Source organism: Lolium rigidum, chromosome 3, assembly GCF_022539505.1.
Source record: "Lolium rigidum isolate FL_2022 chromosome 3, APGP_CSIRO_Lrig_0.1, whole genome shotgun sequence".
Classification (NCBI taxonomy): Eukaryota; Viridiplantae; Streptophyta; class Magnoliopsida; order Poales; family Poaceae; genus Lolium; species Lolium rigidum.
In genome coordinates this window covers 342,895,941-342,922,054 of record NC_061510.1, presented here as the reverse complement: position 1 = coordinate 342,922,054, position 26,114 = coordinate 342,895,941, and the positions used below count along the sequence as shown (strand labels likewise).

Here is a 26,114-nt window from a genome sequence, read left to right as displayed (position 1 = left end):
TGTCGACATGCCCTCAGCTCTTCTAACGACGCAGGTTTTTTGCACGTGGACCTGAAGTTCTTGACGAATACGTCCTCGAAACTTTCCCGACTGTCGATGGATCCCGGCGGAAGTTTTTTGATCCAAGATCGTGCGGCTCCACTTAAGTGCACCTGAATACTTTGCATGGCTGTTGCTCTAGTTCCTCCGGTTAGCTTCACCGTCTCGAGGTAATCAATTAGCCGATCCTCCGGATCTTGCGGGCCGTCGAACTTTTTAAAGTGATCGGGTAACTTGAATCTCGAGGGGACTCGAGTTTTCGGACTCTTCTCGTGAAGCACGGTAGACCGCACATATCCTCGTCATTAAGCTCCGGAGACCGCCGATGATCTCTTCTCGCTTTGCCTCGCTCTATCGACCCTTGCTTGTGCTCCCGTATCTCTTGCTCCACTTGGTCCTTCCGGAGCCGCCGCCGTTGCTCGCCGCGAGTCGTGGACTATTTTGCCTTGCCGCTCCTTCGGGAGGCGTTGCTACGAACTGCTGTCCCCATAGCTCCAACCCCTGCTAACGCCATGTTGTATAATGTTTCCCTTGGATCTCCCGGGGTGGCCTCGGATGCAAGGATGTAAGCTTGTGTCGCCATATACCCGGCTTCCGGTGTCTTAGGGATAATATTTCCTCTTGTATCTATCGACATAAAAGACATGTCGAGGTTTTGAACCAAGTGCTCTCTTTACGCTTCGGGTATGTGTTGTAACCTTGATCTTCCTCTGTTCCGAGCCTCCCTGTGGCTATCACCCGAAACTCTAGATTGTCCACTTAGATCTCGCCCTTCTCCTGCTCGGATGCGAAGCCGCCTCCTTTCTCCTGTTCAACTCAGTTCGTCTGTTTTTCTATTTCTCGGGCGGTTCGTGCGAGCCTATATTGATAAGCTTGCGGTTCTTGAGCCGTGGCTGTCGTCGTCATTGGCTCCGAACCATCTAGGGCTTTTGCCGCTCTATCCCAAGCTGCACTGTGGAAGTTGAACTCGGCGCGTGGTGTGGGCCCGACATATTTAGTGCCCATACCTCTCCTTAGATCTGAGGGATCGACAAAAGGATTTCCCAACTCGTCGAAAGCCTCCGATGTTTCCTCTTGATTTTCGATAGCATAAATCTGATGATATTTGGTACTCAGATCTATGTTGGGTTTGGTGACATCATTCTTGAGATTGATGAAGACCTTGCCCACTATGATGGATTTGTCGATGAAGTCGTAACTGTCGACATCGCTTGAGCCATCGCTTATATATGAGTCCGAAGATGACTCAAACGATGTGTCACTGAAGATCTTGGCGAGTTTCTCTCTTGTTCTGATGCCGACGTAACGTGTTGCCGAAGTTTCTTCTTCGACTCGAGTTGACGATGCATAGCTTGAAAAATCAGAATCGACCGCCGACGATCCCGACGAAATCGGAATTTCGACACGATACGATCCTTCCTTCTCGATACGAAAGTGGAACCTTCCGAACGTCATCTCCAAGGGCTCCGCCAGATACGCATATGCATCCAAACGGGAGGGTGGGTGAGGAACAAAATCAACAAGACCAGCAGCGATCTGTTTACCTCGATCCATAGTGTTGCTTCCGGTTGACGATGTCGAAGATCTTGAACGTGCCATCGAGATCGGATCCTTACGCCTCTAATTCCCACAGACGGCGCCAATTGACAAGGGATTAACTTATCAATGCCTATGGATTGTAGGCTAGGGTTTTGTTAGAAGTAGAGGGCAAGTAGATCTCGAAGGTTTCAGCCGAAAAGTACTCGACGATTATGAAAACTAGGGTTTGCAGACAATGATTCGATGATCTTCCTCGTCCCTCGACTCCCCCTTTATATAAGAGGTGGAGCCGAGGGTCTCGTTTTGTACAAGTTACAGAGTCCGGGACGGTTTCTAACTCATCCCGCCAGATTTACAAACAACACTTCCTATTACAATTCTACTTCCCTTAACATATCTTGGACTCTCGAACCTTCTTATTCTTCGGGTAGTGGGCCTTCGATAAACCCCGGGTACCAACTTTGGCAGGCCCATTTGGGATGCCTATGTCACCGGCTCTACCGTGTTGACCGTCTCTGCCCGCCAGGGGGTTTCTGACGTCAACAAGAGCTCAACACTATGCAATGATGCAAAGCAAGAACACCGGAGGTGTTCAAGTCCTTCACACTCAAATCCCACCAAAGCAACGAATGCTAGGATGAGATTGGAGAGGAAGAACAAGGGGTAAAGTCAACCAAAGACTCCAAGATCTAGATCCCGAGAGATTCCCTCACTTAGAGAAGAAACGGTTTGGTGGAAATGTAGATCTAGATCTCCTCTCTCAAATCCTCAAATATGAGCAAGAATGGTTGGAGGAATCAAGGGGGAGAGCAAGTTCTTCAAATAGCAACAATGGAGGTGAGAGAATAGGAAGAACTAGTTGCTCAAGGTGGAAGAAGAGCTATTTATAGCAAAGGGGGCAAAATAACCGTTGGGGGAAAAGACAGAAAAACGCACAGTGAAAAACGCCCAGAAAATCGGCCCGGCCAGCCCACGAGGCCGGCCGGCCGGAGCTGGAGCCGGACGGCCGGTCGGCAGCCCGGCCGAACCGGATCCGGGGCCGGACGAGGAGGCGAGGCCGCGCAGCGGGCAAGGCGGCCCAGCCGGTGCGGGCAAGTGGGCCGCGCGGGGAGATGCGGCCCGGCGGGCGGCGCGACGCGTGGGGGCGAGCGGCCGCGCGGGGGCAGCGCGTGGGCGGCGCGGAGTGGAGCGGGCCGCGCGCCCGGTTGGGCCGGGGGCAGCGCCGGGTAGGCCGGTTGCGGACCGGGCCCGAGGCCGGTCACAGGCCAAAATGCCCCTGGATCCCGGCCGGATGGCACCGGTGCCAGGGCCGGTCTTCGACCGGGAAGGCCGGCGACTGGGCCGGTCCGGTCGGCTGCCCCATTCCCCTTTTTTTTCTTTTATTCTTTTCTCCTTTTCCTTTTTCCTTTTCTTTAATAACTATTGCTCCCGAACCCCGAATGACATGAAACCAATTTTGTTGGAAAGGTAACGACGAATAGAACCCCAACAAAAACTGAAAATATGGAGACTCCTCACAGGATATTTTTAGATGTTTTAAGAGAGGGAGTCTCCCACCGTCAAGAAACGGTAAAGACGTCCAAACTCGAAAACGCAATAGAAGATGCATGCGGATTCCGTTTTCGATGAACTTGGGCTTGTTGTAAAGCTAGCAACAAGCTCAAGAACCTCACACAGAGAAACTCCAAGAAGCAATAAGGATATGCAAAGTATGCAAAGGATTGAGCTCCCTAAGACGATGTGATCAAGTTACCCAACCGAAAGCCCCTCTTGATAGTGCGGCTATCTATCCTATAATCCGGTCTCCCATCAACCACCTTGAGACCGGTAAAAGGAAAACCTAGCAAAGCCATACCTTTGCCTTGCGCATCCCGCTTGATCTTGATGATAGCTCTTCAAGCTCCATACAAGCCGGTATGCCTCAACTTGATCATCGTTGCTTCGTGAATACTCACAAATGCTCCCCCATACACCATGATGGGAAAGCTCTATTGATGCACATCTTCACATGTCCATTATCACCAAATGGACGGCAAGCTTCAAGCATGTGATCCACTTGAGATGCTCATCTTGAACTTGCCCAACTCAACCTTGTATCTTCTCATACTCACATAAGATAGAGCATGGCTAATATTGAGTTCCACATAAGAACTCCATCTTCATTTCTTCTTCTTGATCATGTCACATATGTATCTTTAAAACAATGATCTTGATTCCAATACACAAGGTGTATCTTTATCTTCATGGCATCCATACTTGAATCCAACACATAGAATACAAGTAGTACCTATGGAATATTCCTTCATATAAACTCAATGAAAACATTAGTCCATAGGGGTTGTCATTAATTACCAAAACCACACATAGGGGCAATGTACCCTTACACTCAGACCCAACAAAAGGGTCATCAGTCTCACCTTGTAGTTCATAGATTCCATCATCGCGTTCATCCTCCACTATCAAGTTGTGAGTGGTCACACAAGTAGCTCCAGCTTCTCACATTGTCTCGGCATTACATCTTCTACAAGTGTCGAACAATAGTCTAGCGAGTTTGAAGCACACCAAATGCCCTCTCCAGATACTTCCTATAACTTCCTTGTTCTCTATTATCAAATACATATCTTGGTAGTTGGATATTTTGCCTTCATAAATGTAGACCACTTGTTTTATTGATGGCCATTGAGTTGCACTCTAGAGCACTGCCTTCACCAAATTATGAGACACCAAAGAGCTCTTGAAGCACATCGATATCATTGTGCGATCTTGCCATACCGTGGGATCGGAGTACCAATGTGGGTGTACTTCACCGCATCAGTGTCTTCATGCATGGATTCAAGTGTGGTTCAGGTCTCCTACGTTGAGCCAATATTGCTGATATTTCTGAACTCTTCAGCGGCCAGTCCACTAAACAAGGTGTATGTGGTGATTGAGTCACAATGCTTTTCTCTCTTCTTTGCTTCAGCGGTTGCTCCTTCTCGCATGATCATCCCTTCTGCAATCACTCTCCATGCTTCTTAGTCGATGGCCTTGACATGTATCCTCATCTTGGACCTCTAAAAGGGGTAATTTTTTCCATTAAATACAGACCTATTAGATTGAATCCTACCACTCCCTGAGGTCGACATACCTTTCTCCCACGATGATTAAGACTGAGACATTGCCAAGGGGAGACCTTGCTCTCATACCAATAGAAAGATTGAGTATGACACCAATCAAACAAAACTCACTAGAAGGGCACTAGATGCTCTATCATCTTTATTCTGTTGTTCTAGTTGACTTGACTGAGAAACACTTTAATCAAGGGGTGAGTGAAAGAAGAAGTGATCCTAACTCACTTGATTATAAAGTGGATGTACAACCTAGCCACTCAGGTTCAAGTCCCCCACATACGGAAATTTGGGTTCCTATTATTTCTAAAAAAATCACTGTAGAGGCTTCAACTACGTACTATATTTCTTTTAAAGGAAGTGAGTGAAAGTTGTATGGTACTTGTAATCGAGTTCTCTATTCTAGCCCTATTTTGTAGTTATATCTGTGTCTCCCTTTGTGGTTTCGTATTCTTTCCCATTTTCCACTCTTGTATATCATGTTCTTTGTCAACTGTGAACACCGGACAAACAACATGTATCTACTATCCACTAGAACCTCCACTAACTACTATCCACCAGAGCCTTTGCTAACTACTATCCAATAGTGATGCACCATATGACAAACAAAAACTTGGCATGCCACCCCTGGGCCTAGCTAGTGCCCCTCGTCGTTCAACGCTCTCTTCTCTTGAAGAGAGAGAGGGGGAGGGAGGGAGGGAGGGAGGGAGGGAGGGAGAGAGATATATGACATCGTCTTTTCTGTTACTCAACAGTCTATGGGTTGGCTTAACCAATGAATCCGTTCTAGGTAATGCACAGTGGAATCCTACCTTTTGGTCCTATTGAAAATAGTCTTGTTTCCCTTTCCGGTCAATCGAACAAGTATCTAGGCGGTGGCTAAGTTCCTGAAACATGCCTCGTATGAAGACCAAACTGTCTTCAAATGACCGAGGGAAAGTTTCCTTCAAATTGAAATACTCAATATCCGAGGAGGTGATTTCAGACCACCATTATATGTCAATTTCAGATCGAATATGACTTCTCCCTCATTCAAGCAAGCCATATTAGGTAGTGGGAAATACTTCGATAGGATCCCGAAGGGTTGACTCGACATAAGCATTGCGCCACCATATTACATGCACCGCCTTCACCAAGAGAGGGGTCAAACCAAAACCGCTATGAGAGAGCGGGAGAAAGAGTGCGCCTCGAAAACATCTACCATGACAACAACTTTGTACACAAGAGTGGCCAAATGGCTCCCGGGCTACGTGTAGCTCGGTTTTTGGAGAAATTTGAAAATGGTATTTAAAAGTTTCAAAATAATCGGAACAAAAAAAATTGATGTAGATAATAGTAAAGTCTACTAGTGTGCAAAAAATCAGTCTAAAATTCGTTATATTTTGGTCTAAAAAAAATGACAAATGTGTGGATCTAGGTGTGATGAATAGTGCACATTTTGAAAAGTTCAAAATTTGTGATTTTTGTGTAGCCTAGAATACAACGAATTTTTAATCGAAATTTTTCACAATAGTAGAGTTCAACACTGTATAAACTTACAATTTTGTTTCTGATTTTTGTGAAACTTACAAATGACATTTTAATTTTGTCAAAAAAGGGCGCCATGTAGCTCATCCTCCATTCATGGTTTCTTCTTTGTGCACTCTTTATTATCTACAAACAATTTGGCATGCACACAATTTTGAATTTGGGTGCAGATGCAGGCCTAAATTATATCGTCGGATGACCACCGAAAGCAGTCACCATGCGTCTTTGGACGTTGTGACCTCCTTGGAGGCGTCATTTTCTGGAGTCTTGGAAGCCACACTTGTGGCAATGCTTGCATCACTGGTTTGGGGCGAGGCCTTTGTGTACTGTCGGTGCACGAGTGTCGCTGGCTTGCTTCTTACGGCATGTCTCTTCCCTCGAAGCTTGAAAGACCTAGATGTTTTCTTCGCCTCTGACTTCCTTTCCAGGGACATGGACCGGGCAGTTGTGGTACTCGTCGTTCCCGTCGTGCTGGTGCCATTCGATGGCGCTCCAAACTTAGATGAGCTAGGTCATGTGTATAAGGGTACATTGCCCCTAAGTGTGTTTTTGGTAATTAATGAGAATCCTCTATGGACTAATGTTTTCATTGTGTTTATATGAAGGAATATTCCATAGGTATTTCTTGACCCCTCCCCTCGCTCTCCCTCAACTACAGTGTTTTGAGAGTCTTCTGCTCGCAGTCGGACCGAACCAAGGCCTCTCTCGCCGGCGTTACTGGTTGGAGATGGCTGAGGGGAGGTGCCGGATTTGGTAGAGTAGGTAGTAGGTTAGGATATGGTCCCTTAGTGGCATCTTGGAGTAGGAAGCTGGATCTTTCTGGCCAGATCTGGCTCATCCTGGTTTGGGTGTTCTACACTGTTTCCCTCCGGTGGCAGGTGTGGAGGCAAGTGGGGGAGCTGCAGCCAGGCATCTCCGAAAATAAGGCCTCTAGCTCTTCCATCTTGGCGGTTTGGTGCGCTGCTAGATGGTTGGCCTCAAGCTTCTTCGACGAGCCTCCATGGAGGAAGACGGAGGAGAAGGTCTGCAGGTCGGGCTCTTCCAATAAGCGCCTCCAGCTCCTTTGCTGCGGTTTCGTGGCTCTAGTTCTTCTCTCGGCCGACCAAGGAGGCGAGGGAGAAAGGAATCAGCCTGCGGTGGCTGCATCGATGGGGGCTTGGTCTTTGATGCCGACGTGGTGCTATGAAGCTGCTGAAGTGCGTTCTACCGTGGCCCTGCTAGGGTCAAGGATCTTTTCCGTCGACGCATGGCTAGCTCCGACGCCGCTGAAGAGGCGTCTTCTCCGACGAGCCCATCAACAGGGGACATCAGCTGGCGTCCTTTGCCTCGCCCCCTGTTTATCCAGGTCGATTGGCGACCCTCGTCGAGCTATACCTCCTTGCTTGGAGGCCCTTCCTCGGCTCCTTGTTGACAAAGCACGTCGCCTGCACTCCAAGTGGCGTAGTCCCCGGTGGTGCGGATGATGGTCGACAGTGGAACTCCGGCAATGGCAGTGACTATGGACCTGGTCGCTTTTCCCCTTTCCAGTTTAGGGTCCGATGTGCTTATTTGCAGGATGCAGTTGTAATTTTCCTACTTTTTGGGGTCCTATCTGTAAACTGGTCTGTAACTGTCTCAGTTTAATGCAGCTTCTCGGGCCTTCGGGTCCTTACCTGTTAAAAAAAAGGTATTTCTTGAAGTCCATATGTTGGATTCAAGTGTCGATGCCATGAATATAATTTTATACCTTTGGTATTGGCATCAAGATCATCGATTTGAAGAGAAGAATATGATATGATCAAGAAGAAGAAGAAATGAAGATGGAGTTCTTGTATGAAACTCAAGTTAGCCATACTCTAGCTTATGTGTTAAGCAATGAATGATCAAGATATTATGATAGAGCATGAAGAGATACGAGGTTGACCAAGACTAAGAGTGAAGATTGAATTCAAGTTGGTCAACACATGAAGAATAAAGATTGTACCACTTTGGATCATGTGATCTTGTGGGCGGTAAGCCTTGTCAATTATGATTCATGAGCTAAGCCACTATATATGTGCATTTGTGTTGTCTATATGGGTTAGGTATCTTGCCATGGGTATGCATCAAAAGTATGATCTCATATAGCCCATGAGAGGATGGCATCAAGTTTTGGATGTCATCAAGGTTGAGAAGGCCAAGTTCAAGATGAGGATATCCAAGATATCATGCTTGAAGCTTGTCGTCCATTCGGTGATAATGGACTTGTGAGGATGTGCTTCAAATGAAGCTTTCCCATAGTGGTGTATGGGGGAGAAATCATGGGTCTTCACGAAGCAACAATAATCAAGTGGGCATTCCGTCTTGAATGGAGCTTGAAGCGTTGTCATCAAGATCAAGCGGGATGTGCAAGGAAAAGCTATAGCCTTGCTATATTTTCCTTTTACCGGTTTCGAGGTGGTTGTTGGAAGACAGGGTTATAGGATAGATAGCCACACTATCAAGAGGGGCTTTCGGTTGAGTAACTTGATCACATCATCTTAGTGAGCTCAATCCTTTGCATCCATATATTCTTGTTGCTTCTTGGTGTTTAACTGCGCGAGGTTCTTGAGTTTGTTGCTAGCATTTTAACAAGTCCAAGTTCATCAAAAATGGAATCCGTATGCATCTTCTATTGCGTTTTCGGGTTTGGATGTCTTACCGTTTCGTGACGTTGGGAGGCTCCCTCTCTAAAATCATCTAAAAACATTTTGTGAGGATTCTCAATATTTTTCCGGCGTGAGAAATACGTGAGAAGAGCTTTTTAGTTCTCGAAGAAAAATGTTCGTTTGAGCGAAGTCGAGCAATCCGGCATAGAGCCCGGCAGGACTAAGTGCTTCTACCGGGTAGGTCGGTACCTGGCCCGGCCTGCCGGGTGTGGCGCCGAGTGGCCCAACCACCTGGTCAGCCCGGCCTCTGGCTCAGCCCACCAGGTGCTACTGCCGGGTAGGCCTGCCCCTGGCTCGGCCCAGCCGAGTTGTACGCTGGGTTGAGCGACTCTGCCCTAAAACGGCTAGTTTTCTCCTTGGACTATATATATCCCTTCTTCCTCCTTGAGGTGGTAAGGTCAACCATATTATTTGCTTTCTCTCTCTCCTACTTCATTGTTGAACCTCAAAAGCTTGCTACCTCTCCATCCCTCCCATGATTTTTGCATATTCTTGAGGGATTTGGAAGAGGAGATTTAGATCCACAACTCTACCAATCAATTCCTCCTCTTTGTGAGGGGAACTCTTGGGATCTAGCTCTTGGAGTCATTTGTTGATTTCCTTCTTTGTTCTTCCTCTCTAATTCCTCCCTAGCACTTTTTTCTTTGGTGATATTTGAGTGTGAGGGATTTGAACACCTTTGGTGTTCTTTCTTTTGCATACTTGTTGGGCTCTCCATTATGATTTATTCGAGTGAGAGACCGTGGGCTTGTTACTCTTGGAGGGGTTACCTCCTAGGTGGCTTGGCGGTTGGTGCTCTGGTGACCTCTTCGTGGAAGATTGTGAAGAGGCCCGGACTTCTCCTTCGTGAAGCTTGTGAAGTGGTTGTGGAGCTTGCTATCTTCGAAGTGGAGAAAAAGCTAGCCATAAGGGAAAGACCTTTGTCCTTCGTGGTACTGGCTTGGAGAAAAAGGTGAGCCTTCATGGTGTTTGGGAGATCTTTGTGGAGCTTGTGAAGTGGTTGTGGAGCTTGCCATCTTCGGAGTGGAGAAAAAGCTAGCCATAAGGAAAAGACCTTTGTCCTTCGTGGTATTGGCTTGGAGAAGAAGGTGAGCCTTCTTGGTGTTCGGGAGACCTTTGTGGTAGCATGCATCTATCCAACGTGATGTACCTCACCTTGTGTGGGGAACACAGGAATACATCTTCGTCTCAGCGTGTCTTGGTTATCTCTATACCCAAATTTAATTTTCTTGTGATAGCCATCATGTTTGAAGTACATATATCTTGCTATCACTTGTGTGACATATATCTTGTGCCTATCTTGATTAGCTTGAGTTGTATTTGTTGCACTTAGTTGAGTCTAGCATATTTAGGTTTTATGCTTGTAAAATAAACGTTAGTTTAATTTCGCATTCTTACAAGATAAATAAATGCGTAATAGTTTTTAAAACGTATATTCATCCCTCTCTAAACGACATCTCGTCCTTTCAGTGTGGCCATGTGGGTGGTCTTCGCCGGGTTTCCTTAAAACTGTGTCGTGTGGGTTTTCTTTGTTTCGGTTTTCCTTATAAACTGGACACGGGTGTTGAGTTGTATTGGTTTTCGGCCGATTTCTCTTATAAGCTGGTCAAAAAATTCTCTATTTAGTGAGCTCCTGCGGGGTGCTTAAAAAACCCCATTTACCTAGGGGTGCTAGCGGGCTGGGTTGCGGGATTGGTGATTGCATTAGAAGTCGTTTGGAAGCTAGGTTTTCATTTTGTTTGTAGCATTTTGAAATGAATATCATTTACATTGTAATTTCAGAAATGAACACTTGTTTGGTTGCCACGAAAATTGCAAATGACAGCAGAATTTAATATTGAATTTGTGAATAGCTTCCATAGAGAAACGCAAATGACAAGTCTCAGTTCGGAATCGTGTTTACCCATGACGTCATTTTGCTGGATTTTTTAAATGAAATGATGGCCAATTCTGTGACAACCAAACAGTCACCTATGAAATTTCAAAATGAATTCCAGGATTTCAGATCCAAATGATGGATACCAAACGACTTCTTAGTTCTCCTTTAAATCTTGGTTCAATCTGTAATCTCATTTGCTCTCATTCTGCTTTTTGCGGGACTGTTTGGGGACCCCACTTGACCCTACATTTACCAGTACATGCTTTAATGGGGGAAAGCTTCGACAATTGGTGAATTGTAATCCAACGGACGAATTAAGCGAAAACACAACCAGCTAGATGGGCATGGACATGGACGATCACGGCGCTACAGGAGCAGCAGCTGGGGCAACCACCTAGCGGAGAGCGGAGTCCGACAGGATCAAGCCTCCGTGCTCGGCCCACCGGCGAACCAACAGGCAGCAGGACGTATCTGTTGCGTACGCTGGCCTGTTCGCCGGAGCGTGGCACCGCGAAAACGACCCCGCGCTGGATGTCATCGCCTGTCCCCCCTCCCTGAGAATGATTAAATGAACAGGCTTCGTCTCCGGATCGGCGGCGTCGGTCCCAGCTCGGAACAGGCCGGAGCCCAGCGTCGCGATACCAGGTCAGTCACTGCTTCATCTACCCACGCACGGCATCTGCTTGAAGAAATGCTTACTTACATCCCCGTTCTCCACTGCATTAATTTGCCACTTCATTTAAGGCTCATGTAACATGGGAGTCCACTGCTTCACCCGTCATTTACACAGTTGTCTTCAGGAAAAAAAAAGAGAGAGGAAAATCTGGAAATCTAGCTAGAGGCTGTGGCTGATCCCAGCATCAGCATGCCATGAACAAGAGCTAGCCCGGGAATCTCACCTGGCTAGAGCAAATACTAGTCCCGGCAAACCGAACCAATGACTTGCAGCAGCTCCGAGCTAACTCATCACCGAGTAGATATTTTCAGCCTAGATAGACAGACAGCAGGCAAAGCAGGAGGATACCCAAGAAACTGCGGAACTCAGTAAGGATGGTAGGCTGTGAAGTGAAGCCATGCAGAATCCACCGACCTTCGGAGCAAACTTGAAATAATCTAACCTGATCCCAGGCTCTCAGCAGACAAGCTGGCAATTAGAACGGGACCTGACTCTGAAGTAGCAGAACAGTGTACAACACACAGAAGTTTAGCCTGAACAGATGCGAAGACAGGAGGAAACATAGCTCGGAAGTAGGTATGTCGCTGAGAAGGGGGGAACAACTGGACACACAGATGATCTGTCAAGACTGGATTACAAATGATAGAGACCAAGAGTCAGAGATGAGAGATAACCACTGGAGCACGTCAGGAAATTACTTCTTCGATCCCAGGTTTTTTAAGCAGCTCTGATAGAAGGGGCACAGAAGACAAGATCTATATCCACAAATGGTAGAATCCTGCGTTCTGGAGCAAGCTGTAACCTCCCTACATAACCACACATAGCACACAAAAAAAAAGGAATATGAGCTATAGTCAAATTTACAGTGCTGCTCCAACAAATTACAACATCCTTTCTGTTATTCTGTACATCAGCCGCAGCGACCATTCACCATTTGCCTCTTAGGACATCAAATGCAATTGCCAGTGCAAAACATCACATACAAAAAATCACATGCGGGAACTAAGGCTGAAAAGCTTCCAGGTAAACGTCATGCAACAGGAGAAAACAGAGATTTGAGAAGCATCAGTAACAAGAACCCTACACAAGTCATGAAGGTGGCTTGTTGCTTGAGAGCCTACGTTTGTATTGCTTAAGCATAGAAGCAACGTTTTCCTTCCCTTCAGGGAATGCAACATCTCCTGCTGCTGTGTCACGACAACCCCTGTGGCAAGAAACAGTTTGCTCCACATCTTTGATGACAGTTGCGGTGGTGAACGTGTTAGGCATGGGCTTGGCAACCGGACATGCTTTCTCAAGGCATGAGAACCCAGTGATGGATTTCCGAGGCTTGGAAAATGCAGGTTCGAGTACACCCTACATTAAATAAAGTAAGTAAAATGTCAGAAAACTGGATGCCAAAATGTGCTCAGTAGATATAGTAAGAGTTCGACCTCTGTATATTCACAGCAGAGAAATATTAACTGCCCGATAGACCTGGCACAGGTTTATTGATGATCTTTTAAAGAATGACATGGGAGAACTGTTCTGGTTTACTTTATTTTTATTGAAAACATCACTGGGAGGGGAATATACAATAATGATAACGGCAGGAAGTTGATATATGCTCAACAGTAAATGATAAGGATGCCTGCAAAGTAACAAGACAAGGAATCACCTGAAGACGGCAAAGAACATAAGTATACTTGCCCCAAAGTTCTGGCCTACTTTACACAAGGGACAGGTCTAGCACCCGAGGAATACACCAGGCACCAAAACTAATACCCAGGGAAGCCTGCCAAACACAATCACTGCCGGTTGTCTCTTTGTGTGCAATTAGAGTCCATGTCAACTGCGGATTCTTGCGAAATTCTCTCTGCTGCAACAACTCGGCCAATTAGATTTTTATCACAGCGACCGTTCTGCCTAAAGAACCATCTCGACACTTCCAGTTGTAAGAGCTTCACGATGCAAAATCTGAGGGACTGGAGAAACTTTGCTTCACATTCTGTGTATGAGAAGTCATCCTTGGTGCCATTTGACCTCTGATCAGTGCTCGCCTCACTCCTATTGAACTCTGCACTTGCCACACCAAACAATTGTTTAAATGGTTGCTGGAACCAAAATGATGTTGGCTTGATTCTCATGCTCGACTGCCTAGAGCTCTGGAACATGGTCACTGTGTCCACATAATGTGATGCTTCAGATGCCAGCCCACTAAGATATGACCAATTTCGAGCAGCACTGCCCAGATCTTTGTTCAAAAGTGACCGTCTGCTTGCAGCAATTACAGCAGATATATCTCGTGAACTGTGGTACTTCTTTGAGCAAGCAGATGAGTCAACACTATCACTCCCAAGAATGGTAGTAGGATCGTAATAGGATCGTCCTACCTCCGTTCATTTTTGGGTTATGCAAAAATTTGGAACCAAATGAACCAGTAACATTTTGGTTACCAGCACGAATAACAGGGCCAGCATAGTCAGAACCAGCAGATTCAGAAGATAGTCGCCATGCGTCCAGTGGAACACAGGTGGACTGTGAACTCTGACTTGCATTTATCCATGAATGGTAAGCATGCTGGTCACATCATAATTCGCGAAACATTTTGCATTTTGGTCAGGTAAGGTGCTGCTTGAACTAGTGTCCTTGTTCGGTAAATGCCTGCTCTAATTCGCGAAACATTTTGCATTTTGGTCAGGTAAGGTGCTGCTTGAACTAGTGTCCTTGTTCGGTAAATGCATGCTCTGACCAGTTTGATGACCCAATGCCACCCATCTGAATTCCATTCTCAACAAATCCAGTCCTAGCAAAAGGTTCATCCTTTCAGCATTATATTCTTGCATTAGCTTACCGTGATAATCAGAAAGCTGTCCCGAGAACTCATCCAGAATTACTGCCAGCTTTCCCTCTTGCAGCATGGCCCAAACCAGGAAGCTTTGGGAGGCTATCACTGCCATTGTCGGCATCAGTGTCTTTATACCTGCTCATAGTGAGGGATGGTGGATAACTGGAAGATAAAAAAGGGTGCCCTGCCTCCAGCGGACTTCTTAAATTTTACATTATGTGAAATCTTGTCTGTGCAAACATCTGCTTCTACTTTAACATCTTTTTTCAGTTGTGCTCCTCAATGGATGTTCTCTGCTGAACTTTGTTCTCCTACAATGGTTGTAGAGACCTTTGGCGTTGACTCTGTGAATTCAACACTAACAACTGGTTTTGACTCCTTGTGGTTGCAAGATATCAAGGGGTTAGCCTCTGGAATTGGTCGCTGTATAAGCAGCTCACTGTGCAGTCTCATAGTCAGATTCTGCAGTGATTTCAGAACTGTCAGTATGCTCGAAAGCCGATTTCGGATGACTTTTCAATGAATCTCTTCGAACAGCAACAGTATAATACCTTTGAATTTCTTCATGTCCAACATATTCCAGAGAAGTATCTTCTCTGTGATGACTACTGTCTGATGCTTCTCTATGCGGGTGCATAGAAAACTCATGAGTTTCAGCTTCACTACTTGCTGACTTTAGTGGAGTGACAGCCAGGAAGAGTGTAAAAGCAATACATGCACAAGACATGAGAACTAAAACAGTATGTGGAATTATCACAGGGCATTCAGTGTTCCCTTTCAGGTTGTTTGTCCAGCTGCTGTCACCGAACAGGACCTCCGCCACAAAAATAATATTTGTAAACAACATAAGAAGAAAGGCAAGAAAGGCTAATATTTCAACATATAAAGATATCCCATAGTTGCCCATTATTGACCTTGATGAGGCAACACGAAAAACAGGAATAACAGACGAAGGCAGGAGCATAGCCTGGATTACTGGACACAGAATGAGAAACTGATATATCCCTTCCGAGCCTGCTACTTTTGCACAATACATTGTAGGAATCATGGCAAGAACCTTAAGTACCACATGATGAGTAGTAAGAGACAGGTCTGCACCAAATAAATTCTGCGTAACTGTATGACTAGCCATAACAGATGTCAATGAGATGACGTGGCTAGAAAAGAGAACAACCGCTAACAACACAAGTGGTGCCATGGGACTCGTAAATATCTGTAAAAGAAAAGAAAGTCAGGAAATTCACCGTACGTTTAGATAAGAGTTGGATGCTGCTGTAGAAACTGGTCTCACAAACCTGGTTCATTAGATCTACAGCATCGTGAAAGGTGTGGAGCACATTGTGACTTGATTCCGATGCTGCTGAGCTCAACAGAACATAGTTCACAAGAAAAACCCCAGTAAAAGTAAACAATATAGAAAAAAGGTGGTCATGAAATAGGCCACCAAGGGTAGCATGAGATCTTCTCTGGACCTGCATATATGTATCTTAATTAACATGAAATGATAACTCAAATGACCAGGAAACTATAGTAAAATTGACTAGTTGTGGAGGCGCGGGAGTCTTTGGCATCTGGGTGCAGCTAGTTGGAGATGGTAGCATATGCTATGTTCAACCAGTTCGGATGGTACACTAGTAGGATTAGTGATGCATAAGTGTGCCATGCAAACTTTATTGCGGTTGTTCTGACCGGCTGGGTCATAATCTCCTTTAGAAAAAGAAGAGCACAGCATTCGTGGAGTAGGAAGTAGAAAGTACAATATTTCTGAACCAACATAACAAAAAAAATCTAGGCTTTGCAAATAATTGAATTAACCACGTAAGCGTGAGGTCTTTGGCCAAAAAAAATCCAGGCTTCACAATATTTCTGAACCAACATACATGCAAAACCAAGTTTTAGCTGAGGTTATCAGATAAAGTTAGCGCGAGGTCTTTGGACAAACAACTCCGCCTCCTAAAGATACGCCCATATTCCAGTAAAATTGCAACTAAAAGGATCGGACACTGACATGTGGACAAGCATGCCAGTTAGTGACAACTGACAATCCACCATTGCTTTTCCATATTATGACAACTGATAATCCACCATTGCTTTATCCATAATTGGTAACATGTCTTAGTTTTACATTTCTCAGTGGCTACTTAGAAGAATACTAGATCAGACACAATAAGCAACACATGCCAGTGTCTGTTTTATATATTTTTCTTTCAGTGATGAAACGTGAAGACAACAACACAAGACAATATTCTGAACTGATAATTGTGCGGTTGTATCTGACATAAAGTAAGTTCTGTTCTTTAAAACCCATATGACTTCTGGGCCCCATACAAGTAGAGCTGCCACACTTGGCACAAAGCACATACGCTTAAAGATAGCGTCTGAGACTCAAGTGCTAAGTACCTAAGGTTGTTTTGTCCAACAAAATGCAGCATCGGGAGCTGGTTACTGTTGTGAAGTATATAAGTGGATTGTATTGTTAGAGTTGTATAGTTCCTTTTCCGTTATTCCCCAGTGTATGAGGGGCTTACCTGCACATTGTCACACATGTACATGTACTGGCCCTCTGTGAATACTAGTTGCTCATTCACAACATGGTATCAGAGCTTTAGGTCTAGCTCTTTGCACGCTGCAACTCCGTGCTCGATCCACGCCGCCGCCGCCGATGATCCTTCCGGCCGCCGCTGCTCCTCTTCCTCTTTCTTCTTTCTTCCCCTTTTTCGTCAAATTTTGAGCTCAAAATCGAGCCAATCCAGCCATCTCCGGTGCTGTTGCCGGCCATCTCCGGTCATCTCCGGCGCCGCCCCGACCCCGGCCATCTCCGGCGCCGCCCCGACCTCCGCCGGCGGCGCCTAGTCCTCTGCCGGCGCCGCCCCGTCCTCTGCTGGCGCCGCCCGCTGTTGGCCGTGCCGGCCATCTCCGGCGCCGTCTCGCTGCCGGCTGTGCCGGCCATCTCCGGCGCCGCACCGCCGCCGGCCGCGCCACCCGTCTCCGGCGCCGCACCGCCGCCGGTCACGCCGCCTGTCTCTGGCGGTCACGGGCGGCCAGCCTGAGATCCCGATCCAGATCGTGATCTGAGCAAAAAAAAAAAAAAATTGCAGGAAGATGGCATCATCTTCATCTGGGTATGTCAGTATTCCCCGGTGCCCTGTGATCTTTGATGGTACCAATTATGGGGAGTTTACTGCCTTTATGCGCATTCACATGCGTGGCCTTCGGCTGTGGGGTGTTCTTACCGGCGAGGTCTCGTGTGCGCCGCATCCCATCGCTCCTCGTGCCTCCTACTCCACCGTCCGTGCCACGAGCCCTTGCCGAGGATGCTACGCGAGCTGATCGGGACGCGGCCAAGTCTGCCGAGACTGCCGCTCGATGAGGCTTATGATGAGCGGTACTTGCCTATTCCGAGGCTCTTGACTCCTACCGGGATAGCTTGGCTACCTTTACTCGGTGGTGTGATGAGGATGCCGGAGCTGCCGCCGTTCTTTCGCGGTGTTCAGCCACGGCTTGCTTCGAGTTTATGGGCCTCGCTACCGTCGCCGAGATGTGGTCTCACCTTCGTCGGCGCTATCGGCCCTCCGGGGATTCTCTCGTACTTATCCGTGTTGCGTCGGGAGCATGATCTTCGACAGGGTGACTCTATCGTTGATGAGTTCTACACCCGGAGTGCGGCGATCCGGCGCCAGCCTGACTCCCTTCGCGAGTGCTGTATGTGGTACTTGCCGGTGTTGCCGGACGAGTACGTTCGGATATGGACTTCCGGAGGATCCATGAGTTCCTGTCTCGACTTCGCCCGAGTTTGAGCCTCGTCGTGCTCGGTTGTTTGCTCGAGGCCGTGTTCCTATCTCGCAGGTGCTCGACCGAGCTTCGTGCCGAGGATACTCGTCCGCGTGGTGCTCGGTCCGCTTGGGACACCTTCCGTTCTTGCTCGCTCGAGGTCCCCCTGCTCCTGCCCCGCCGCTTCTTCCTACACCGCGTGCTCGCCGTCTCGGAGGAGCCCGCTCTTCTCGCGGTGGGGGTCGCTCTCGCCCTCCTCGGTTCGCACTCACCGTCGGAGGCCCGGTCACCTTGAGTCCGACCGCTACCGAAGGCGGCGTGGTGTGCCTCCTCGTGCTCCACCCTCGGCACTCGTCACCACCGGCTTCACCGAGCGGGATATAGTGCGACTCGGCGCCTCCTTGCCTCCTCCGGCTCCGCTTCGACGGCATCGCTGCGCCTCCGCAGCTGTTTCCTCTCCACGATCGGGTACATCTTCGTGGGTTCTGGATTCCGGAGCTTCTTTTCACATGTCTCCCGATTCTTCCTCTCTTTCTTCTCTTCGACCTCTTCCTCTTCCCGTTAGTGTTCTTACCGCCGATGGCACTTCTCTCCCTGTTGCCGGCCGTGGCACTCTTTCTACTTCCTCCTTTTCCGTTCCCGATGTTTCTTATGTTCCCCGTCTTACCATGAATTTGTTTTCCGCTGCCCAACTCACTCGATTCTGGTTGTCGGGTCATTCTTGATGTTGATTCTTGTTCTCGTTCGGGACACTCACACTCGGGCCCTGGTTGGGGCTGGCCCTCGGTGCCGTGACTCCCGGGGACTTTGGGAACTTGATCGGCTTCATGTTCCTTCTTCCCACACTCCATCGACCGCTCCATGCGTGCTTGCCGCTTCCACCACCGCCTCCTTTCGGCAGGTGGCACCACCGTCTTGGCCATCTCTCGTGGTTCACGCTTATCATCTTTACTTCGTCGAGGTCTTCGGGGCTCGTCTCGAGAGATGTCTCTCTTCGGGGTTGTCGTGGTTGTAGGCTTGGTAAACGGAATCGGTTACCTTATCCTACTAGTGAGTCTCGTATCTCGGCGTCCGTTTGATTTGGTCCATTCGATGTATGGGGTCCGGCTCCCTTTGCTTCCAAGGGGGGTCACCGCTACTATGTTCTTTTTATCGATGACTTCTCTCACCACACTTGGATTTATTTTATGACTTCTCGCAGCGAGGTTCTCTCGATATATAAGCGCTTTGCTGCCATGGTCCATACTCAGTTTTCCACGCCTATACGTGTCTTTCGGGCTGATTCTGCCGGTGAGTATATCTCCCAGTTCGCTGCGTGGTTTTCTTGCCGAGCAGGTACTCTTGCCCAGCTTTTCTCGTCCCGGCGCCCATGCCCAAAATGGCGTGGCCGAGCGCAAGCATCGCCACCTGCTTGAGACGCGCACGTGCGATGATGATCGCCGCCTCTCTCCCTCCTCACTTCCGGGCTGAGGTCTGTGTCTATTTCCACCTATCTCATCAACCTTCGACCCTCCACAGCCTTGCGGGTGGTATTCCTCTTGAGCATCTCACCGGTCGCACTCCCGATTACTCGACCCTTCGTCTTTTTGGTTGCGTTTGCTATGTTCTTCTTGCTCCTCGTGAACGCACCAAGCCGAGTGCTCAATCGGTTGAGTGTGTCTTCCTTGGCTATAGCCCTGAGCACAAAGGATATAAGTGTTGGGATCCTATTGGTCGTCGGATGCGCATCTCTCGGGATGTCACTTTTGATGAGTCCCGTCCCTTCTACCCGCGTCCCTCCTCCTCTTCCTTCTCGGTGGATGATATCTCTTTTCTCATGTTTCCCGACTCGCCTCCTCCCGTGCCTCCCGGTCCCTACTCTGCCGAGTCTCTCACCACCTTCTCCTCCTTCACCCGCCGGACCCCCTCTCCTCCCTCACCACCGTCCCCACCCTCCACATCTTCCCCTCCCATGTCACCTTCCTCGCCTACGGTCGTACCTCCCTACCCTTTTCACTACTCCCGTCGCCCCCGTGAGGATGATGCTGCTTCTCCTGACATGCCCTCCACCTCTGATGTGATGCCCTCTCCGTCCGAGCCGACTCACCATCTTCGTGCTCGTCCTCGTCCTCCTCCTGATCGCTATTCTCCCACTCACTACGGTCTTTTCGCTGTCCTTGAGCCGACCTCTTATCGGGATGCCCTTGCTCATCCCGAATGGCAGCTAGCGATGGCCGAGGAGATTGCTCGCTCTTGAGCGTACTCGGCACTTGGGATGTTGTCACTCCTCCTTCCTCTCGTTCGTCCCATCACCTTCAAGTGGGTCTACAAGATCAAGACTCGCTCCGATGGTTCTCTTGAGCGCTACAAGGCTCGACTTGTCGCTCGCGGCTTTCGAGCGGGAGCATGGCCGTGACTATGACGAGACCTTTGCGCCCGTGGCTCACATGACCACTGTTCGTACTCTTCTTGCCGTTGCTTCGCTTCGCCACCGGTCCGTCTCTCGGCTTGATGTGCGGAATGCTTTTCTTAACGGTGAGTTAAGTGAGGAGGTATACATGCGACCACCTCCCGGCTACTTTGTTCCCGATGGCATGGTCTGTCGTCTCCGGCGCTCTCTCTATGGCCGTAAGCAAGCCCCTCGCGCCTGGTTTCAGCGTTTTGCCTCTGTAGTCATCGCTGCTGGTTTCGTCCCTAGCGCACATGACCCTGCTCTTTTTGTCCACACATCCTCTCGTGGTCGGACTCTGCTTCTTCTATATGTTGATGACATGATCATCACAGGCGATGACCCTGAGTACATTGCCTTTGTCAAGGCTCGTCTTCGCGATCAGTTCCTCATGACCGATCTTGGTCCTCTCCGCTACTTTCTTGGCCTTGAGGTTTCCTCTACCTCCGATGTCTTCTATATCTCCCAGGAGAAGTATATTCAGGACCTTCTCACTCGTGCCGCTCTTGGTGATGAGCGCATTGTCGAGACTCCTATGGAGCTCAATGTCCACCTCCGTTCCACTGATGGTGATCCTCTTCCGGACCCGACTCGCTATCGTCACTTGGTTGGGAGTCTTGTCTATCTTGTCTGTCACACGTCCCGACATCTCCTACCCAGTGCACATTCTGAGTCAGTTCATGGCTGCTCCCACTAGTGTCCACTATAGTCATCTTCTTCGTGTCTTTCGCTATCTTCGTGGCACTATCTCCCGTCGGCTTTTCTTTCCTCGCTCCAGCTCCTTACAGCTCCAGACCTACTCCGATGCTACTCGGGCTAGCGATCCGGAGGATCGCAAGTCTCTTCTCGCCTACTCGTGTTTTTCTTGGTGGCTCTCTCATTGCTTGGAAGACCAAGAAGCGAGGTTGCGATCTCTCGTTCGAGTGTTGAGGCTGAGTTGCGAGCGATGGCTCTCTTGACGGCTGAGGTGACTTGGTTACGCCGGTTACTTGCGGATTTTGGTGTTTCTGCCGACGCTCCGACTCCGCTCTTATCGGACAGATGCGGTGCCATCGGCATTGCGCGTGATCCGGTGAAGCACGAGCTCACCAAACACATCGGTGTTGATGCCTTCTATGTGCGTCATGCTGTGCGGCATCGGGTTATGGCTCTTCATTATGTGCCTTCGAGCTTCAGCTTGCCGACTTCTTCACCAAGTCCCGGACTCGAGCACGGCATGGTTTCTTTCTCTCCAAACTCGGTGTTGTTGATCCACCATGAGTTTGAGGGGGTGTTAGAGTTGTATAGTTCCTTTTCCGTTATTCCCCAGTGTATGAGGGGCTTACCTGCACATTGTCACACATGTACATGTACTGGCCTATGGCCCTCTGTGAATACTAGTTGCTCATTCACAACATGTATAAGCGCTTTCCATTAGTTTGGATTTTTGGTTGCATTGGCTAGTGTATGAAGCTTGACATGGTATCAGAGCCTAGGGTCTCGAGCTTGAGTCTTGGCTTTCCCAATTTAACTTTTGGTTGCATTGTGCATGAAGCTTGACAGTTACATGGACACAGCATATTAAATCGTGTTCCCTCCGTTCCTAATAAGAAGGCTTATAACTTTTGTGCAGAGTCAAATAATGTATAAAGTTTGACTAAGTTTGTAAATTTTTTGTCAACAACTATAATTTAGGGACGGAGGGAGTATTAGCAAGCATTGAAATTTAGCAAAAATAAGTACATCCCGTAAAACACTCTGAGAACATCAATAGAATGTTGCTTAATCATATGATAAACTGATCATCCCATGTTTTTTAGGGGATGGCCCCGTCATATTTATACTTTCTGCCTATGGGGATGAAACCATGATAGACCCACTCGATCACCCCATCCTTCAACCAAAAGAAATAACCATTGAAGTAGAGTTGAAACACAGTTTCCTTTAGTGTCGTGCATAAACTAATTGAGATATGACACCAAACACATGCACACAGCCAGAAGTCTAGTCTCTTTTGGAATAGTTAGCCCCTTTTGGTGATGAATACTTTGCACTATTTACTCAGTAGTCAGTACTCTCGATGGTGTAATCTGCAGTGGAAAGTATGGAACATTTCACGCAAACCATGCAAGCCAATTGCTCCAGATATCAGCACAAACATATAGCCACATTACTTCTAACAGGAAACAGTTCTACATAGCTAGTGCACCTCCAAATTTAAATCCAAATACATGAAAAATGTTAGCTCAATATGAGTAAGATTGGAGACGCCGGAACGTACCTGAACAATTGACGAATGAACATAAAAATTGTGTGCTATTATGTTTGCACCCATAAGGGCCATCAGTGAGTAAGCGCTTTCACCACTCAACTTGGGGAACATCACATTCACATGGAGAGGAATCTCTGGTTGACTGATAAGTAAACCAAGCACAAAACAAAGAATCGTAAAGCCTGCTATGCAGGCATTTAACGTTCCAGCCATCCTCCTGTCCTAGAATGAGCAGAAGTAATATATCAAAAACGCATATGGTCTTAAGAGTAGTTAGAGCAAGTTAACCTTTTAAGAATCAGTGATTCCAGGGTGAACAATGAACTCACCCTAGGGGAGAGAAGATATGGCAGCAGATTTATTACAACACATGCAAAAATAAGGCCTGTGATAAGATCATCGTGGTCAAATACGAGGTTGAAGCCGACTGCTATGCCTGCAATCTGAAACAGTCAAAATATTGGAAATTGAGAAGTTAATAATCACTCACATTCTCACAAAAAGGACTTACAAGTGAATACGCATAACATGGCAAAATAAATAAATATTCTAAGAATGCAATGATACAGAAACAGATTTGTGTGAAGTTAGTACACATACCATGGTTAATTCTGAAGTAAACAAAGACAATCCTGCCTGGATACCAAGGCCAACACATATAAACCGGCTGTACTCCTGACGCGTGATCTTGAGATTCATGTAAAAGCACTACAAGTAAGAACTAGATGGTGGATGTAACTGAGAAATGTAGAAAATACAAGGGATTATCTTGCAGAAGGAACTTAAATATAAGCATGAAAAGGTAACAGTTTCTTGTTAAGTTCAGATTTGAGAGAGCTTTTCTTTTTCTCAAAATAGGGGCTGCTTGCTATTTTCCTACAATCTCTATAGCCTTATGTGGTCCCATCCAAATAATAAAGAACAAATCACAGATATTGGGTGGATGATCGCTTAGCAATCAGATGATGCCCAGGCGCCCAGCAGTAGTTCAGAAACTACAGGGATGGATTCATCTGTATCTGTAAACAAGAACTTGGGTAGATGTGGATGATCGCTTTGAAACCAGATGTTGCCCAGAAATAGTTCAGAAACTAAAGGGATGGGTTCTTATGAAAACAAGAAGACCTGTAAGATAATTAGAGCCAGATGACCTAACTAAGTACCAAATTTAAATATTTCAAGAATTGGCAGGGGCCGCGCGAACGCGTACCCCCTATACCACAAATTATGATGTCCACTCTCCCCGTAGGGAGATGGTAGACCAACACGCTACACCAAGTGCAATGTGAGCCATTGATCTAGGCCACGACCCTTCATGATCGGCCGTAGACCCCATCCAGGTAAGTATGTTTCAAGGTTGCGCTAGGCGCCTATTATATAGCGAAGATCTCCCACCCCAACCCTCTCCTCCTTTCGATGTGGTACTAAACGCATCCTGGAGCAGACGTGGCCGTATTGGGTTCAGATCGCCGGTCTGCTTCTGGCCAATTTTGGATAAGAACTGGGCTTTGTGTTGCTAGGCCCATTAGTTCATTGCTTTCGCACCGGTTTATCCAGAAAAAAAAACTCTGTCAAAAAAAAATCCAGAAAAAAAAACAATCTGGCACGGAAGGTCATCATCTGCATATCTGCAGGCTTACTAAAAAGAAAAAAGAAAAACTCAAACTGGTACCTGTGCAAGGTTCTTGCCGGTGACCATGCCGACACAGGTGGACAGGTACTGATACAGGACGGCGGAGAAATTGAAGAGGACCACGAGCAGCACGAGGTCGTACCCGAAGCGAGCCCCGGCGTCGACCGTCGCCACCCACTTGCCGAGATCGATATAACCCACCGAGATCAGCAGCGCCGGCCCCAGGGTGCGGGAGAGGTGATTCCGGCTGTCTCCGGCCATAGACTCTATGCCGTGCACGGCTTCCATGGCGGCGCGAAGATGCGATCAGTAAAGAATCACTGCTGTGAATCCGCGATAGAGGACCAGGTGTTTATCCGAGTCACGCCCTTATGATCCAACAGTCCTTTTCCTTGAGAACACATGAACAAACAGTTCGGTCCAAAGCTGGTGAATACATACACAGATACACTGATGATACACACATCATCGGAGTCGGACATTACCTTACCTTGAACCAGCAAATTAGCTATCCGTACTCTGTACTCCAGGGGGGAGCATGCACATTCGCACAAAAACTGGATGAACGGAGCATCCATTAATTCCCAGAAAGAAACATTTCGGTTAGAATCCCCCCAGCAAAGCAGAGCAGAGCAGAGTAGAGCGAGAATCTGAAATCCTAGAACAATGCAAGAAAAGTTAGTGCTAGTCACCAGGGAGAAGCAGTCGAGCAAGTTCAGATGGATCTCTCCACTCCAGCAGAGAGAGGTTCCAGCTCGCGTGCTTCGTTGCGGAGAGGGTTCGGCTGCGATGGCGCAGGAGACGAGCGGGCAAACCGGGAAGAAGTAGGCAATGCGGTGATCGGTGGCCTCTCCGCCGCCCTGGATAGGATAAGGGCAGGCTGCACGGCAAGCGGCGAGGGGTGTTTTCGTATTTTGCGTGCGAATGGGAAGGGAAACTGTGGGGGCCGTCTCTACTGTCTTGCCGCTAGAAGCTGCGAGCGAACTTGGAAACACCATTTTGTAGGTATCCGTCACACAAGGCGACACCTTGGACCGGGAGCAGAGCAAAGGTGGGCGATACGAGCTCCTTGCTCTGGCCTCTGTTGAATAATAAAGTACACCTAAGTGAAAATGAAATGCACTTGCACTATAATCTGAGTGATAGTACAATGAAATATATACGCAGTAAAACGTTGTTGAATAATAAAGTACACCTAAGTGAAAAAGAAATGCACTTGCAGTATAATCTGAGTGATAGTACAATGAAAAATAAAGTATATACACGCAGTAAAACATACAACTCAATGAAATTCCGAGTACACTTTACATTAACACCTAAATACAACACACCCGTACTAGTTTTAATTTTTTTTAAAGAAGTTTCTCAAAATCTATCAACATAAGATCTAATTTTAAAGACCTCAACATCAGAAATTCAAAATTAAAACGATTTCTAAGTTGGACAAATGATTCTCAAGATATTTCACTTTAAATTTTTGGATTAAAAACCAGAAGGAAAAAAGTGCATCCCATCCGTGTCCCTCTTTCTTCCCATCCCCACGAAGTGCAGTAAAACCAAAGTCCATTTCCATTAAAACTCGAGTACATTAGAAAATAGTAAGCTGAACAAGTTAGGGGCACTCACATCGATTTTGCATCCTGGACAATTGGATATGTCCATCTAATGCTCCAGATCAACCCATAGATGATGAACCGTCGGTAAAACTCCCAGAACATCGTTAAACTCGTTTCCTTCGCAGATTCATTCTAAATGGGCCCTCAAGTTGCTA

At 47.4% G+C, this 26,114-nt stretch overlaps 1 non-coding gene and 1 pseudogene across 1 annotated transcript; both read right to left on the bottom strand.

The window, feature by feature from the left end:
- Positions 1–12,262: 12,262 nt before the first annotated feature.
- On the bottom strand, positions 12,263–25,293 carry LOC124703969 (annotated as a pseudogene).
- On the bottom strand, positions 23,898–24,058 carry LOC124705069. Its single transcript, XR_007003915.1, has one exon. It is a non-coding gene; the product is annotated as a U1 spliceosomal RNA (small nuclear RNA).
- Positions 25,294–26,114: the final 821 nt, after the last annotated feature.